The sequence below is a fragment of the Mastomys coucha genome, unplaced genomic scaffold, assembly GCF_008632895.1.
Source record: "Mastomys coucha isolate ucsf_1 unplaced genomic scaffold, UCSF_Mcou_1 pScaffold23, whole genome shotgun sequence".
NCBI lineage: Eukaryota > Metazoa > Chordata > Mammalia > Rodentia > Muridae > Mastomys > Mastomys coucha.
In genome coordinates, this window is record NW_022196906.1 from 27369598 (window position 1) to 27388723 (window position 19126).

The window sequence follows — 19126 nt, forward strand, 5'->3', positions numbered from 1 at the left end:
GTTATTATTTCCTCATTAGCTCCTCTAGGGTTTTAGCAATCTTTTAAAAGTCTCACTCATTTCATTTAATAATTATGTTGGACAGTCTTGTGTCAACTTGACATAAACTAGACCTATCTGAAAGGCGGGAACCTTAAGTGAGATCCATAAGATCCAGCTGTAAGGCATTCCTTTAATTGGTTATTGATGGGGAGAGCCCAATCCATTATGGGTGGTTTCATCTCTGGGTTTGTGGTCCTGAGTTCTATAAAGAAGCAGGCTGAGAAAGTCATGAGAAGTAAGCAAGTATACAGCACTACTTTATGGCCTCTGAATTAGCTCCTGCCTCCAGGTTCCTGCTTGAGTTCCTGTCCTGAATTCCTCCAATGATGGAATATAATCTGGAAGTGTAAATAAACCCTTTTCTCACTAGTTGGATTTTTGGTTATAGTGTTTCATCATAGCAATAGAAACCCTAACTAAGAAAATCATCTATTTTGATGAACAAAATATTTTGTTTATTGAATCTTATAGTCCATTTTTTAAAATTTTAAATTAAATACTTAAGAACAGTTTAGATTTGGCCAAGTAGTTAAGAGACAGTACATAGAGCTTCTGCATATTGTACAAGTTTCACCTAAAATAAGCATCTTGCATTTTTCATAATGAACAAAAGATATAAAACAAAACAATGATAATGAACATTATCATCATTGTTATTTTGTTGACTCACATCTATATTTATGCAAATATTTTCAGTTATACCTAATGTCATTTCTTTGATCCTAGAATTCTATCTAAGGTACCACATTACAATATTCAGCCATATCCTTTTAGACCTGTCTTGGTTATAGAAGTTTTATAGAATATTGATTTTTAGGACTGACAGTTTTGAACAAGGCTGACTCTATGATTTGTAGAGTGTCCCTCCATTGGGATTTACCTAATGTTTCTTTTACAGTGGAGTACAGTTGTGAATTGGATCAAGGAGGACCACAAAGAAAGAATAACATTCTCAACATGTCATATCAAGTACCTGTGCTATTCCCTGTTAGCCTGTTATTCTTACCTTTGATCACATGGCTGCAGCAAGTGTGGTTCAATTATATTTAAGATACCTTCCTGCCCCATCTTGTTTTGGACTGGACTTTTATGAAGGAAGTCACTCTGCACAGTTGAACATGTGAAGAGTCAAAAGAATTCTCCATTAAGGGGATAGTAACTATGCAAATTAGAATTCTTCTACATGTGAGAACCTTCACTGTCTCTGAATTACTTATTTATTTTACTTTGATTTGTAATCCATTACAGTGTTATTTATTTTATTGATTAAATTGTTTCAACTTTGGTTTTTAGCAAGGCTGTTTGACAGAGGCTCACTATTATAGTTTTAAAATTGCTGTATGATGGTTTTTGTGATTTTTACCAATTTATCAAAATTATTCTCATCTATCAAAAATAATTTGGACTGAAAAATTATAATTGTCTCCAGTTAGGGAGTACAAAGCACTGTTTTACATATATAAACTGATATAATTAATTAAAGCCAAATAACATAACTCATTTCACCTATGATTTTAATTGTGAGATATTTAAAATTTACTTTTCCAGTTTCTTTTTAAAAATAAGCAGCATACTTTTATCTACTATATTCATCCTGTAGAATAATAGATCTGACTTCCTGTCTATCTGAATCTGTGTTTTCTTTGATCAAGGACTCTACCTGTCTTTCTTCTCTATCTCACCTCAGCTCCTGGTAATTAGTGTTCCAGTTCTCCTGTATGAGATTCCACATACAAGTGAGACCTGGTAGCATTTGTATTTTTGTATCTGGTTTGTAGCATCAGCTTCTCCAGATTCTTACATGTTGTTGCATTTTCTGGTACAAGATGCTCCAGGCTAACCAGTTTCAGAATCACTCACTCCTCAAAAAGGCCCTGTTTTTATTCTCAGAAAAGTAATATTAGAAATCAAAATTTTAATGCTATATATGCTTGATTCTACAATATGTAGTGGGATGTCATTATTTATAAATCCCTTCAGATACCACAGCAGAATACATATTGCCATTTTTAAACATACACATATTCTTTAAATATTCACACATATAACTATATTATTTGTAGATGTATAATATACAGACAACTCTAACACTTTCTTTAGCTATGTCATATCTCTATCTCCAATACTTATAAACACATCTTTCTTCTTCTACCATATCCTTACATTTTGACTTCTAGTAAACATTTACTATAGTTTCTGACACACTGCTGATGGAAGTCATGGAGTACTGTAATGGAGGAACATCCACAGTGTCTTGGTCATTCTTTTTTTTCCTTTCTTTTTTTCTTTTTTATTAAAATATTTTTATTAAATTAATTTATTTTTTACACTCTATATTCCATTCCCCATGCCCCCATTCATCCACATCCCATACCTCCCCACACCTTGTCTCCACGTGGATGCCCATCTGCCCACACTCCACCTGACCTCCAAACTCCCTAGGGCCTCCAGTTTCTTGAGGGTTAGGTGCATTATCTCTGAATGAACACAAACCTGGAAGTCCTCTACTGTATGCATGTTGGGGGCCTCCTATCAGCTGGTGTATGCTGTCTCTTTGGTGATTCAGTATTTGAGAGATCTCAGGGGTCCAGATTAATTGAGACTGCTGGTCCTCCTACAGGATCACCCTTCTCCTCAGCTTCTTTCAGCCTTCCCTAATTCAACAACAGGGGTCAGCTGCTTCTGTCCATTGGTTAGGTGCAGATATCTGCATCTGACTCAGCTGCTTGTTGGGTCTTTTGAAGGCAGTCATGATAGGTCTCTGTTTGTGAGCACTAAATAACCTCAGTGATAGTGTCAGGTCTTGGGACCTCCCCTTGAGTTGGATCGCATTTTGGGCCTGTTGCTGAACCTTTTTATCCTCAGGCTCCTCTCCATTTCCATCCCAGTAATTCTTTCTAACAGGAACAATTATGGGTTAGAGATGTGACAGTGGGATGGCAACCCCACACCTCACTTGATGCCCTGTCCTCCTGCTGGATATGGGCTCTATAAGTTCCCTCTCCCTACTGTAGGGCATTTCATCTAAGGTCCATGAAACTGGAAAGCTTCTGTAAGGCAAAGGACATATAGGCAACCTACAGATTGGGAAAAAAAATCTTCACTAACTCCACATCTGATAGAGGGCTAATGTCCAAAATATATAAAGAACTCAAGAAACTAATCACCAAAAAAACCAAACAACCCAATCAAAAAATGGGATATAGAACTAAACTGAGAATTCACAACTGAAGAATCTTGAATGGCTGAGAAGCACCTAAAGAAATGTTCAAAGTCCTTAGTTATCAGAGAAATGCAAATCAAAACCACCCTGAGATTCTACATTACACCAGTCAGAATGGCTAAAATCAAAACCTCAGGTACAACACATATTGGAGAGAATGTGGAGAAAGAGGAAGACTCCTCCATTGCTGGTGGGATTGCAAACTGGTACAACTACTCTAGAAATCAATCTGGAGGTTCCTCAGAAAATTGGAAATATATCTACCTGAAGGTGCAGCTATACCACTCTTGGGAATATACCCAAAAGATGCCCCACCATGCCTCAGGGGCATGTGTTACACTATATTCATAGAAACCTTATTTGTGATAGCCAAAAGCTGGAAACAACTTAGATGTCCCATGACAGAAGAATGGATACAGAAAATGTGGTTCATTTACACTATGGAATACTACTGAGCTATTACGAATGAGGACATCCTGAGTTTTGCAGGCAAATGGATGGAACTTGAAAATATCATCCGGAGTGAGGTAACTCAGACCCAAAGGACATGCATGGTATGTACTCACCAATAAGTAGATGTTAGTAAAAAAAAAAAAAAAGGTTCAGAATACCCAAGATACGGTCCACAGAACTCAAAAAGTCAACAAGCTGAAGTGCCCAAGTGAGGACAGCTCAGTTCCACTTGGGAGAGAGAAGAAAGCAATCACAAGTTGGGAGGGAGGGACCTGTAGATAGGGAGGGTAGTGGTGGGGAGACGGGAACCTGATCTGGTAATGGCTGGGGAAAAGGACTGAAGCCCTGAAAGCCAGCAGAAAAAATGAAATAGGCAACCTTAGAAGATAGGGGGTGTGTGGGTGGGGTGAGTGTGTCCCGAATGTACCAGAGACCTGGGAGGTGAGAAATTCTCAGGACTCAAAGGGAGAGACCTTAGATGAAATGACAGACAGTCTTGGTCCTTCTTACATCAATTAACAATTAAGAAAAATGCCCTACAGAGATGGCTGGAGCCAGTCTCATGCAAGCAATTCCTCAACTGAATTTCCCTCCTCAGGTTATATCAAGTTGAGAGTGGAAACTAACTAAAATAGGGATGACAGATTTATTTTTATATTATTTTTATATATTATATCATCTTATAATTTGAAGGATGATATGGTTCATAGACAGTCTCCTTTTTACACTTGGGTTTTTGTCCATTTTCCCTTCCAGATTGGAATGGAAAGACAACAGTGGGGAAACAAGGATACATTTATTTGCCATGTGGAATAACAATTAGAACAAAAACATAAGAACTTCGAGATCCTCAACAGTAACAGAATTCCAACCAGAAGAGGCTGCTAGTGTCCCAGCACTCAATCCCTTAGGAGACTCCATGGTCCCTAACCATGAAGATTCAGGTGTTAAATCTTATTTCGAATGCCAACTGAGATAGCACGTTACAGTTCATAAATTGTTAGGTGGCTTTGAGGTTTCAGTACAAAGCAGTTCCATGGAAAGCAAGCCTACAGGTCCCTGACTTGGGCAGCAAGAACAGATTTTCTGCATCCAGCAGTTCTCCAAAGCCTGAATTGCATATCTCAAGTGGTTAAGCCTCTGCCTAGAGCCTCTGGTAGAACACGCGATGCTGGCTGTATTGACCTCCCTGCTTAGCACAGAAGGCTCATATGGAGAACTTTCACAGTCCATCTATGGTGAACTTCTTACTTGAAGTATACATCTTCCCATGAAGCCTTGGATAGGCAAATCACCTGAGAGTTTGACTTTGAAGTTTTCAGGCTTCTTATCCTCCAAATAGAACAGGGCTTCAAGCAGCTGGGCCCTACCAGGAGCTATGAGTCTGGCTCTAAGGTCTCCCTTGACTTCCTTCCCCTTGAAGCTCTTGTCTCAGTTTTATGTTGAAGCCTGGAGTCTCTCCTAATCTTTAGAGAACATCTGTGTACTGATTGGCTGAATATAGTTATGCAAATAAGGTAAGAACATAGAACCAATTACGGAAGAGCTGTCAAAAGTTTTTGCTTTCCTTTTGTTATGGCCAATTTGCTGCCTGCCATCTGCTGCTCTTGTGGCTCAGGGCTTGAGGTTTTCATCCAACATCTGGGTTTTTGACAGCTCTCTGGCTCCTCTGTCCTTGGGGCTTGAGTTTACAGCCCATGAGAGAACACTGAATTGAATGGAAAGTCGCTCTTTATTTGGTAGGAAGCTCCATATACGGTAGGAGAGTTCCATATCAGGAAAAGAGAAGTTCCATATTCAGGGCCCACTTCTGAACCTATCAAGTTCAAAGAAGGAATCAGGACAGTAGATGGTGACAACAAAGAGGAATGAATGCTGGGGATAGTTGGTTTTCTGCTTTTTATACTTTCTGGAACCTAGAACATGGAATAGTACTGCTCACATTTGAGGCATAACTTCTCACCTCAATTAATCTAGTTTAAATAATGCATCACAGAAATTCTTAGCAGTTTGTCTCTTTAGGGAATTGTAGATACTGTCAATTTGACTGTAACAATCATCACACTACCAAAAGTTCTATAAGTTTTGATAAATGCACAAAAGTCATATATCTACTGCTATGGAATCATGCAAATTAACCACCCTAAAAACCCTCAGGTTTACCAAATGCTAGTATCTGGGTCTGCATATGAAAAACTTGGCAAGTGCTGCTACATCAAAATAAGTAGGAGCTGAATGTTGTGAAAGAAAAGCCCTAGTTGAAGCCACAATAAAATGGATGACCAAGATAGGTCAATGACTGGAAGGTTAGTGATATAGACAGATGGGCCCAGATAGGACGTCATGCTTACTAGGGCAGACTTATGGATGGAAATTACTATGAAAAGCAGCACCTCTTCTTAAAAACTTAAACTGTAAGTGAAGAATTACTGGAGGCCTAGTGTGGACAAGTCAAATAGTTCCCAGTTGTATCGTACCAACACTTCTGTGAGCTTATACATTATGAGAGTCTACTAGGTAGCTAATTTTCTCATTATTCCTGTAAGAAATAAGAAGAAAACTACTTCTAAATATGGTACATCACTATTCTCAGTATGGCCTCTGTTCGAAAAGTAATAATAATTTGACAAGAACTTCACTGATCTTGGGAAGGAAGTACTCCAGGCTATCCTAGAACAAAAACCACTTCTAGAGTAATAGGCTCACTGAAAAACTGAGAAGTACACATAGGATTATAAAGACCTGTCCACCTTATAACTACCTTATAACACATTGATAGAGGCCCACTTATAGTAGGTCATTTTGACCAGTTTGCATCTACCTACCAGAAATAATTAGAATAATTAGAAGTCATATAAGAGGGGTCATATAATTATTTCATCTGAATTTAGACATCTATTTCTAGAAGGAAGAGGGGGGCTCATAAGATTCAGGAAGTAAATGAAATTTACAAGGCATGGGACTCAACTGAAATGTACCAAGCTTAAGAGGCTCCTGAAACTTACAAGATTCAATGCTCCCCTAAATTGTACCAGTTGCTGTCTAGAAGAAATTCTTTTACCAGCAATACTATTTGAAAGTTGCTCCAGAAGTTTCAGGAACACAGCTTTTTTAAGTCATCACTCATGTTGAAGTGGGTTTTCATACACTGCAGCAGCCATTGCATTATGGATACTCCTATAAATAACCACATATCCATACTTAAGAAGTAATGTCAATAAGTTTCTTGCTTCACTAAGCTAGACTTGAATAAGAGCTGTTCTTTGTTTTACCTTTCATCAGTGCTGTCTTGGGTGAGTAGATACTTGTTCATGTCTATTGAGGAAAAAAAATCACCAAATAAGTAAAACAAATGGAGATCCTAAAGTTTTAAGAACCAGATAAAGTATTAATGAAACCTAACAGCAATGATATTGGACTTATCAGACAGAGAATTTAAACAGCAATAACAAATAATGCCAGTGCCTATATATGTATCACAATTTTCACTGATCTGATACTTTGCAAACAAAGATTTATTTTTACTCTTGCTTTCAGAAATTTTAGTCTGTAACCATTAACTTCATTGATTTTGACCTCATCATGAGCCAGATACCATGGTTGCATAAGCATATGACAGAAGCTACTCAACTCATGATAATAGAAGAAAGCAGATGAGAACAAGACATAAACGTCAAAGTCATGGTCTCTAGTAACCTATTTTTCTAGGTATACCCACATGTCTTCTACCGTCACCAAAGATTGAGTTACTTCCTCGGAATCAAGTATCATTCACATGAGCTCTTAGGATAAATTAATATATAATAAATTTTAATAAATAAATTAAGCATAAAAGAGCAAGTAGTCATTGTAAATAAATAAAATGCTGAGAATAACACCAAAAGGTTGGCAATCAAAAGGTATAGGGAACATGAAGAATGTCTTTGGTAAGATTATTATTAAGATTGACATATCTTAAGGAAATATCTTAAGGAAATAATCTCTGAGGGAATTGAAATCCACAATGCTGAAAACAAACAAAGAAAATACAAAAAGTTAAAAAAAAAGGATGAGAGAGTAGAGTAATTCAAGAAGAACAACTACAATGACTGTGATATATGTATCATAGGAGTACAGGCAAGAAAAACAGAGAGAGGGACAGAAGATGCATGTGAAGCAAAGACTAAGAATTTCTCTGAATTAGTGTCAAACATCAAACTAAAGATTCCAGAAATGCAAACAACAATTAAAACTTTAGAAACCGTACCTAGAAATATCATTTTCAAACTACACAAAAATAAAGGTAATTTAAAAAAAGAATAAAACTTGAGAAAAGCATGTGCTTGCAAATGTGTGTGTGCCTCTCTGTGTGTGAAGTTGCTTATACAGAGATAACAATATGTAGAGTCACACATAACTTGTCAAAACCATAAAACCCAGAAAGGAATGTAGTAAGACGTTTAAAATATTCAGAGAATCACAGATACAACCTAGAAATCTCTACCCTTTAAAATAATCCACCAAAATTCACAAGAAACAAAGACTTCAGAAAAAAGTGAATGTAATTTGTTGCTGGTAGACTGGCTGAGCTACCAACCTTTATTTATAAAACTTTAAAAGAATATTGATAAAAATTGTAACAGTAAATGAAAAAAAAATCTTCACATTAGCCATCATTGATTTAACAAGTAGTTGTCTATTAAATACTGTGTCTACATGCATATGTCCAGAAGAAACTGCACTAAGTATAAAAACAATATATTCAAAAATAAGACTGGGAACAAATATGACATGAAAATGCTAAATTTTTAAAAACAAGGAATAGTATTTTAAAGGTTCACCTAGAAACGATTTCACAGCAAGGAAAGTTATCAAAGATAAATAATGGTATTGTATAATTATGAAATGGTCTGTTCACTGAAAATAAATAGCAATCCTTAACGCCACCATTATTGGCTCATGATAGGATGTCAATGCAACACAAGAAATACAAGGAGAAATATATAAACTAACTAGAGACTTACTACTGGATTATCAGTAAACAGTAGGCTGGACAATATACAGGTAAGGACCAGTGTATTCAGTAATAATATAAAGCACCTGAAAGAATTGATATTTATTTTCTCCTTCACCTGATGACAACAGAGTATACATTCATCTCTAGTCCAGATTGAATAATCAGGATTGTTGCATCCTGGGCCATACAACATACTTTAATAGACTGAAAAGTACTTAAGTTGTACAGTCTTTTTTTCAGATCAAAATGGCATCAAAACAAAAATCAATAACAGAAAGAAAAGTGGAAAATTCATGCATTATGACTACTTAGCTAATTAAATATGAGTTAACATATTATTATATAACTGACAATGAAAATACATCTCAGTTTGTGGGACTTGATGAAAGCAGTGTTCATTAGGAAAATTTTTAGCACTGGATGTATATATGAGAGAAGGAGAAAGATCTCCATTCAGTCATCCCAATTTCCAAATAAAGAAGTGAAAAATCAAATCCACAGGGTGCAAAAGAAAAGAAATAAAAATTAGAGAAGGAGGCAATGAATTTGAAAACTGCAGATCAATAAAGAAAAATCAATGAAACCAAGAGCCTGGTTTATGAAATGATTAACAAAATAAAGCTTTTGCCATGCTAAGGAAAATAGGGCCAGAGTTACTAATATCAGAATTAACAGAGAGAAAATTGTTAGAGAAACCCTGAACACAAAACAAAACTAAAAGAATTATTTGAGCAGCTCTAAGTCTGACAAGCTTGGAACCCCCCCAAATTGATTTTTTTTAAATACACAATTTGCAAAATCTTACAGAAAAGAAATGGCCTAAACATGTCCTTATTAAAAAATTGATCTAATGATTAGCATATGTACCACAAAAAGCACTTAGCCCAAAAGGATCCACTGGTGAATTCTTCTCAATAGCCTGAAAAGAAATTTTATGAGTTTTATCCTTCTTCAGAAGATAGAAGTAGAAGAAATATTTTCTAACTCTTTTTATGAGTCCAATATTACCTTAAAGATCTAATAAAACTATAGATAAGTATCTCTCAGTAACATTGATGCAGATTCTTAACAAAATATTAGCAGGTAAAATCCCATAAATGTACAAAACAAATTATATTCATCAGGTGGAATTTATCAGATTTACTGGTTCAACCTTTGAAACTCAATTAACATAACCCACCCTACCAGTGAACTGAGAAAGAAAAATATTTGATCTTCTTAATGCACAAAGAATGAAGTAAAGTATTTGATAAAAGCCAACTTGTCCTCTTTAAAAAAAAATAAAGTAGGGAATGGAAGTGCATTTTTTTTTTATCAACTTGACACTAAACTAATTATCTGGGAAGACAGAACCATAATTAAGAAAATACATACATGAGACTGGCCCATGTGCAAGACTGTGAACAGGATTTTCTTTCTTTCTTTTCTTCCTCTTTTCTTGTCTCTCTCTCTTTCTTCCTTTCTCTCTCTCTTTCTTTCTTTCTCTCCTTTTTTTTATGGAGACAGGTATAGTTTCTCTGTGTAGTCCTGGCTGTCCTGGAGATCAATCTGTAGACCAGGCTGGCCTCAAACTCAGAAATCCACCTGCCACTGCCTCCCAGCTGTTGGGATTAAAGGCATGTGCCACCACTGCATGGCAGAAGATTTTCTACATTACTGATTGATATGAAAGGGTCATTGTGTGTATTGCCTTTCCTGGACAGGTAGTCCTTGAGTGTATAAGAAGGTATGATGAGCATGACATAGGGCATGAACCAATAAACAATGTTTCTCCATAGTCTTGTCTTTGTCACTTGCCTCCATAGTCCTGCCTTGAGTTCCTGCCCTAACATCCTTTAGTGGTACAAGGAGTCTGATAATAATGTGACAAACCTGTCCATATTTGGGGGAGGATTATGAATGGACTTTGGGTTAGAAGATTCATTCAGTGTTCTGAGCTTAATGAACTATTTTTGTGGGAGTATATGAAGATAATGCTGAGAGCAAATGCAGACAATACAGCCATGATTAAAGAAGAAGCAGCATTATTGAGGCAAACCTTTACAGAAATATTTCTTTGGGGACAGAACACATAAATTGTGTGCCAGAGAGGACTAAGGCTGGCATCTGAAGTTGATAATATGTAAGAGTTTCTGAGGTGCTATGCTACTAGTTTTGAAGGGAGAGCAGCTGAGGCTGGATATCATGAGACATGGACAGAGGCTACTGGAGAAGACAAAATCTAAGTTACAATAGAAGCCCCAGGTTTGAAAGGGGTCAAGAAGAAAAGTTGAGACATATGGTAGAGTCAGAGTACCTGAGGGGATCCCAAGAGAGGTTATCGATGAAGGTACAGCCAAGTTTCAGTGAAAATGCCAACACTTTGGAGGTGCCAGTACCAGGAATGACCACAAAGACAACAGCAGGTGAAGCTGGCTTGACTCTATCAAAGGAGATATATGTGCTCTGGATGGTAGAGTCCCAGTGGTGGAGCTACTCAAAGTCCATTGGAGTCTAGGCAACTGTGAGTCACAGACATTATATAACTGAGTTATTTATACGGTTGGGGTTTGGGTTTCCCTTTGTTCAGGATTGTATCCTGCTTCTTCCCTCTTGGATTAAGAAAGTATTTACACTATTTAAAAAAATTATGGGAGACCACGCTTGAAATATTTCATATTCTGATTGTGTCCCGATTTTTACCCCTTGGATTAAGAAAGTATTTATACTATTTAAAAAAAATTATGGGAGACCACACTTGAAATATTTTGAATTTTTAGAAACAATTTGGCAGTTTGGATAGACTTTTACAGTTTAGAGATACTTTGATGGTTTAGAGAGTCTTTGGGGTTTTAGAGATATTTTGGATATCTTAAAAAGATTGAACTTCTAAAGTGTTTGGATTTTTAAAGACTAAGTGACTCTAAAGAGTAGAATGCTTTACACTGTCATATTTATATTAACATGGCATCTTGGGGATAATAAGATAGGAAAGGTTATGGTTTAATAGTGATTTGTTTGTGTGTCAATTTGACAACGGATCAATTGTCCTGGTTCATTGTTTGTCAATTTAAGTATAAGTTAGAAGTGTCTAGGAGGAACCTTAATTGAGATACTTCTATCCTTATTAAAAATTACTTCCATCTTTATTTTCTCTTGGGAAATCTAGAAGTGGACAGGCCAAGGCCAAGTGTTTTGGTGCCACCCCTGGGCTGGTAGTCATGTTGTTTATGAAATTAGACTAAGAAAGTATGAAAATCAAGCCAGTAAGTAATGTTCCTCCATGGCCTCTGCTTCAGATTTTGCCTCAAGGTTTCTGCCTTGAGTGCTTGCCCAAATGTCTTTCCGTGACTTTCTTCAATGATGTAGAATGATTTTGAAGTGTAAGCCAAATACATAATTGCTTTCCTCCACAAGTTACTTTTGGTCATCTTGTTTTATCATGTGTAGAAGCCCCAACTAAGATAGAAATTAAACACTTTTACTTGCTAAAAATAAAATCTCCAGTAGTTTTTCAGTTGACATTGTATTTAATGGTGAGAATACAGATGCTTTCCACTTAGATCAGAAACAATGCAACTAAGTTCATCTTACAATTCCTTTCAATTCTCCAATAGACTTGTAGTGAAAGAATCCATTTCAAAGTTTAAAATAAAAGGTCCTTAATTTTACCAATTCCAAAAATACTTAATATGAATCTTTTAAAACAGGTTGAAGAATTTTTCAGGAAAATTTACCAAACTGTAATAAAATAAATTAATGAACTTAATATTGAGAGATATTTTGAATTCATGAATAGGAAGAACCAACATTGTTAAGAAATAAGTAATTCAAATTTGATCTGTATATTCATTGTGATTCCACTCAGAACTCCACTGAGCTGTGGATTGCGTATGTGAATGTGTGTGTATGTGTACAAATTTAATGTAAATTGCACACACAGAAAGAAAAGGCTGCAGAACACAAAGTTGTAAGACACTAGGTTCAACATTTATTATAAGACAACTATAATCAAGATGTGGTGGATTATCAAAGCAATAAAAAATAAATAAACTAGCTGTCATTCAGGAGGATAAAGAATGAACTCAAGTTCAAGGCCAGCCTAGGTTACAATAGTGAAATTTTGTATCAAGAAATGATAATGAAAACAGAAAAGCAGATCAAGGGAACATAATACAGGACCCAGATGTAAACACACTTAGCTAGGAACATCTAGTTTTTGACAATAGTATCGAATATATATTGGGAAAGGACAGCCTGTTTAATAAATGATGCTAGCAAAACTGGATATTTCCCAGCAAGAAAATGATATTATATTCATATCTGTCACCCTGTAAAAAGTTAATTCAAAGCAGACCAAAGATCTTAATTTAAAACCCAACCAAGAAAGTTGCAACTGATAAAGGGAAACACTTCAAGGTACAATCATGGGCTTTTTGAGCAGAATCTCTATAACATAGGACCTGTCCCTAAGAAATGATAAATTGGATTACATGAAATTCAAAGTCTTTGTACAGGAAAGGAAACTATCACCCGAATGTACAGATAGCCTCAGAGTGGGAAACAGTCTTAGCAAGCTATACTTCAAACAAGAAGGTTACTATCTAGACTACATAAAGACATTCTAAAATAAAATTTACATGCAAAAATACCCTTAATGACTAATATATAAGCCAGTGAACTGAACAGATAATTCTCAGAAGAGGAAACATGGCAAGTAATCAAATATTTTCAACATCCTTAGCCATCAGAGAAATGCAAGTAAAGACTAGTTTGAGATTCCACATCATCACACTCAAAAAGGTCTATCATCAAGAAAACAAATAATAACAAATACTGGCAAAGGAACGAGGGGAAGGGAAACATAATTTATTATTGATGGAGGTAGCCATTGTGGAAATCAGTGAGGAGGTTTCTTAAAACAGAAAAGATAGAACCATTGTAAGATCTAGTTATGCTACTGCTAATCCTATGAAACATTTCATATCATATTGGGATGTGGATAGAGAAATGGGATGCTTATACAACTAAGATACTTGCCCACAATACCTTGGGCATTCAGGCATTCAAGTTTATTGCTATTGTATTGGATAATAGCAAGAAAATGCAACCTCCATTATCTATCAAACATGAGTGGGTAGTCAAAATGTAATATATATGTATATGTATATATACATATATATGTATATATGATAAAATTTTATATAAGTTTTATATAAAAGTATGATTGAATTTTATTTAGTCATTGAGAAATATATTTTCAAAAGATGAATCAAATTAGAGGATATTTTAAATGAGGTTCCCCAAGTTTAGGAGAAAATTATTGCAAGTTCTTTCTTATATGTAGATATCAGCTTCTCATCATCAAATATGTGTAAGTAGGTGTGGGTAAAGGTCATGACACTTGAATCATGTACTATGACAGAAGGAAAAAAAGATTTAAGGAAGTTGGAGTGGGGAAGGAAGGAGATTTCACAATTTGAAAATAGAAGGATGAAATCAGAGAGAGGAATGGTCCTAAGGGAAGGAACAGGTGATGGAGGGAAGAATAGTGGCAGTGAGTGCTATAAGACCTGCCACTCAATTGGCTAATACTACTACTACTACTACTACTAAGTGGGTTCATGAAACAGAATAGACATTCCAGAAATAAATCAAATAAATGCATCCAGTTTGTCTTAAAGAAGATAACAAATGTAATACAACAGAACAAGGATGCACATTTGAAGAAAGAGTTCTAGGGCACTAACTGTACACTAACATCGAGCAGGTGAGGGATTATAGAAGTATCTTTTATTTGTCTGATGTAGTTGTCCTTTCTGAGTCATATTGTCTCCATCTGCTAACCTAGGCCTATTGCTGTAAGCTTTTAGCCTCTGTCTTATCTTATCTATGCCTAGAATGTTTTCAGTTTCTGAGACTTACTGCTGAATAAGTTGATTCTTTTTAGCTCTTTCTCAACTCTGGCTGAGTGACCAACTCAGCTGTTCTATCTCAAACTCCCTTCCATGCTGACAGATTCAATCTGGCTTCTTTCAGTTTCTCACTGAATTGCTCTGCTTGACCTCATACTAACTTTGGTGATTTGTTTTAATCTTCAGCCTCCTTCTCATTCTCTGGCCCATTTTGTCTTCACTTGTCTTTTGCTGGTTCTCTCTCTCTCTCTCCAACCTGTCTCTGTACAACTGTCCTAGTAAAACTGCCCCTTCTCCTTTTTCTCTCAATGCTGCTTTCTCTTAAGTAACCTTTCTTTTCTCTCTGTTCTTGTGAGAGTTGGACATATCTTATTCTGTTAAACCTTTTTCTGATTTGTCACTTTGTCTCCCTCTCAATTAGACATCACTTTAAAACATGGGTTCTTCTTCTACGAACTAACTTTACCTTCATTGTTTGGGAATAAAGCTATATACTAAGCAAAGTCTATATTCTAGCCAGGGTAGTTATGTTTCTAGATTAAAATCTCTTTACAAGAGAGAAAGTGAATTTAGCATATACATTTTAATTTTAATTTTAATTCTTTCACAAACCAACTCAGATTGGGTGATGAATAAAAGACAAAAATATTAAGCCCAGGAAAATGTGTGGGTTATAAATCTTGGAAATGACTTTTCATACCATCATGATAAAAAAGACTGATTGGATGTCATTCATTAAATCAAAGCTACTACTAATAAAAAGACTACTTAGGAAACAATAATACAGGGCACAGAGTGGGAGAAAGCATTTGAAAGAACTATTTCCAAAATTTACATAACTTTTAAAACACAGTAGTCAGTATACAGACAACAAATAAGAATTCAAGTCCATGAATGTATGCAGAAGGGAAAGTCAAAATATTAAAAATTTGAGTTTGTTACAATCAAAAAGATATTATATTCTTTTATTTGCATTAGCATATGTGCCTTCACAAATGACAGGGCACACTTGCAGAGGTCAGAAGACAATTTGTGGGAGTTGGTTATCTCCTTCTGTCTTGTAAGTCCAGGAGTTGTCTCAGGTTACCAGGGTTGGTGGCAAGCATCTTTACCCACTGAGCTATTTCACTGGATTGTATTGTGTTTTTCTTGTTTGTTTGTTTTTTGTTTGCAAATATTTAACTCACTGTTATGTTTTTGCCACATCCACTCAGGTCTACATTTCTCTTTAATATGTATTTATTAGATATTTATTGTTTGTTTGGGTTTTTCAAGATAGGGTCTGTGTAGCCCTGGCTGTCTTGGAACTCACTGTGTTAGATCAGGCTGGCCTTGAACTCAGAAATCTGCCTGCCTCTGCCTCCCAAGTGCTGGGATTAAAGGCATGCGCCACTACCACCTGGCTAGATATTTATTGTTAATATTATACTCAAGTTTATATGACCAAGATATGTCTCTTAAATAAATTTTATGATAATTTTCTTCTAAATTTATACAGTAGTTAACTGAGGTATTTATTATCTTGTTCTCCTTCATGGTGACATTTGAAGCCCAGCTGAGTCTATTAAAAGTATGAGAAGTTTCTTTACATTGAACTCAAAGTTATCAGATTTTAGCAAGTGTTATACATGATACTGAGAGAAATGTTTACAGGGATTTTGGTGAAAAGGTGTCAAGTTATATTGTGAAAATGAGCACACTACCCAGAAACATTTGTGGTGCAAGAACACCTTGAGATCATGTAAGAACTGCTTCTGTGTTGTCTTCAATGCTGCATGTAGGTATGTGCCCTGTCCCATTCAACTTCACTCTATTGTTCATGACTTTGGACATCAATATATCTGGTAGTCTTTAGGACCTATAAATTAATTTTGAATCAGTTTTTAACTATGGACACAAGTGATCCTTCTATTAGTCTGGAACTTCAGATCTCTCAGTAATACATTAGAGATATTAGATTGTGACAATCTTTGTAAAGAAAATGTAAACCTGGCACATGCCACCAAAACTTGTCACCCTTATCCCATAATTTTGCCTCATGCCAACAAATTTACCAAAAAGGTGAGATATTTATTTAACAGATATAAAACCTGAGGCAGAGACATTTATAACTTGTAGGAGGGCATTCAACTCAGAAAGGAAAGGTCAACAAAGATAATTAAAGACCACAAGAGCACACCAACTATTGACTTCACTTATAATTAAGAACATGTAAATTATAAATAAATAGGAGTGGTCTGGGAAGATCACTAAGTAGTTAAAGGCTTTAACTGTGCTTCCAGAGGACCTGGTATCACTTCCCATCCCCCATAAAGCAGCTCATAACCACTTCCCTTTTCTAACTTCTGAGAACATACATGCAGGCAAAATTATACACATAGAAGTAAAAATAATCAAAATCTCAATAGAACATTATATATTATATAAAATGAATAACTATGAATGTAAGAGATTTTATTTTAGTAAAATAACTTCAGTGCTATCATGCACATCAATTTCCTGAGCCAAACATTAGGCACAACATTGCAAGAACATAATCCAAAACCAATTAATAGATTCTGGATGCACTTGAAATCTAAATTTGATTGATGTGCTTATTACTTTAGTATTCATAGTAATAAAATATTAAGTTCATATTTAATATACCCTATGAATCATTTTAAAGAAAAATCTATTTTAAATTCTTCATGTCTTGTAAGATATTGTCAAATCAGAATTTCAATGTTCATACCAATAAAAGTTCACAAGCAGAAGTCAAAAACCATATTTCACAATGGTAGCCACAGGAAATCATATTTAACTTATACAATAAAAGGATATAAAAACCTATAAGCCATCATATATGATACATGCTATTTAATTAGACATTTTAATAATAGTGAGTCTGCAGAAACTAACAATTTAAGCACAAAGCTTCTCAAAATGACATCTGCATATTGCTAACTACTTTTTTTGTCATGAAATGATTTTTGAGGGTTCCAGTTTAGAAACTCAGCTCCTAGTTCAGAAGAACATGTAACTTTTCCTACTTACATTCTATTGTGCAAAAAGTATTAGTGATGTCATCAATTATGCTAATTGAATGTGTCCATTTAGCCTTGCCAATGTGCAATATAGTGACTGCAGAATCAATCTAGTAGCTATATTATTGGGTATCATATTGCCAATGTTTTAAAATGAGACTATTAAATTTTTAATTAAAAAACCAATATTAATAACGTTTAGAAACAAGCTCAGAGCTATTTTTTAAAAGCCATAAGTTTTTCCTTGAAGGTGATTTAACTATTATGTTTCCTGTAAGTAGGGTACCTTACCATTTGGAAAAGAAATGATTTAGATGTTACTGAGTAAGGATGACCGAAGAAATGTGCATGCTTAGTTATAAGTGGTAGCTATGTGGCTGCAACTGAATGAAGGGAAAGTGAAGTAAATACCAAAACCAGTACAAACATGTATGACTGCATGCTTGACAAAGTGGTAGTCAATTGAAAGGAATTAAATGATTGGAATTTCAATGCAGAACCCAAGTAACAGAGGGCTCAGGTGACAAGTAAGGACAACTGTGTCTCAAATGTAGTTGATTTGAACATACTCTGGTCTTGATGCTTGGAAGAAAACCCATTGACATACAAGGGGCACTGATGGATCAGCTGTGTTGAAATTAGCACAAATTTAGAAAATATGAGCATTAAGACTAAAACCACACTTATTAGTCAGAACAAAGCCACTGCTGGGTAGGGGGTAGCCAGGATGCTGGAATCTGTGGGGGTATATAAAAATCTTCCCTTTGCAAAATGATATTCTCAGAATCATAATACTCTAGGTATGGGATACTTTTAAAAATAGAAATACATTTTTTGATAGACAAATTTAACCTGACTTTTCTTTTCCAGTGCTTTTTGGTTGTCTGCTGAAGCTCAAGGACAGAGTGGAAGAGTATGGTGTCGATAGCAGACCATGACGCTTGTTGCTTGATCCATTTGGAGAAGCCTTATCATACTAGAACCCTCATTTTCCATTTCACTTCCCCTGAAGTAAATTGTTGTGTTGATCAAAATATTTGCTTTTCTCTGTTAGAGAGGACTGACAGACTGATGCTCCCTGATGTCAACCTTCACTGGTCATGCAATTTGCTTTGATAGATGGAATGTGAGGAGAACTAGGGTGCCTCATTTCAAGCAGAATTTGAAGAGTCATCTTTATGACATCACCACATCTTCTTCTGTGTCGTGATTGTCAGTACTCCAGACGTAGTGAAAGGCTGGAGAATCTTAGAATTTAAAATGAGGGCATTTAATACAAATGTATGGTGTATAACCTTTACCTAAAAGGACATGGAGGGCCACTGTAGCCAGCCAGAAATATAAAATAGCCAGTTCCAGGAACTCAGAGCCTCGGGGCTCTGGTTCCAGATACCTGTCCCTCCTGAATGATCCACAATGAGGGCGGAACTAAGAATGAAGGTCTAGTGGTTTATGAGACTCTCCACCCTGTTTACCAGTAGATGAAGATTACATT

General features: G+C 35.7%; 1 long non-coding RNA gene across 1 annotated transcript; it reads right to left on the reverse strand.

Annotated features, from left to right (window-relative positions):
- Positions 1–6796: 6796 nt before the first annotated feature.
- On the reverse strand, positions 6797–18737 carry LOC116073506. Its single transcript, XR_004111832.1, has 3 exons — positions 18484–18737; positions 6991–7033; positions 6797–6895 (listed from the first exon to the last, which is right to left on the reverse strand). It is a non-coding gene; the product is annotated as an uncharacterized LOC116073506 (long non-coding RNA).
- Between the last annotated feature and the right edge of the window lie 389 nt (positions 18738–19126).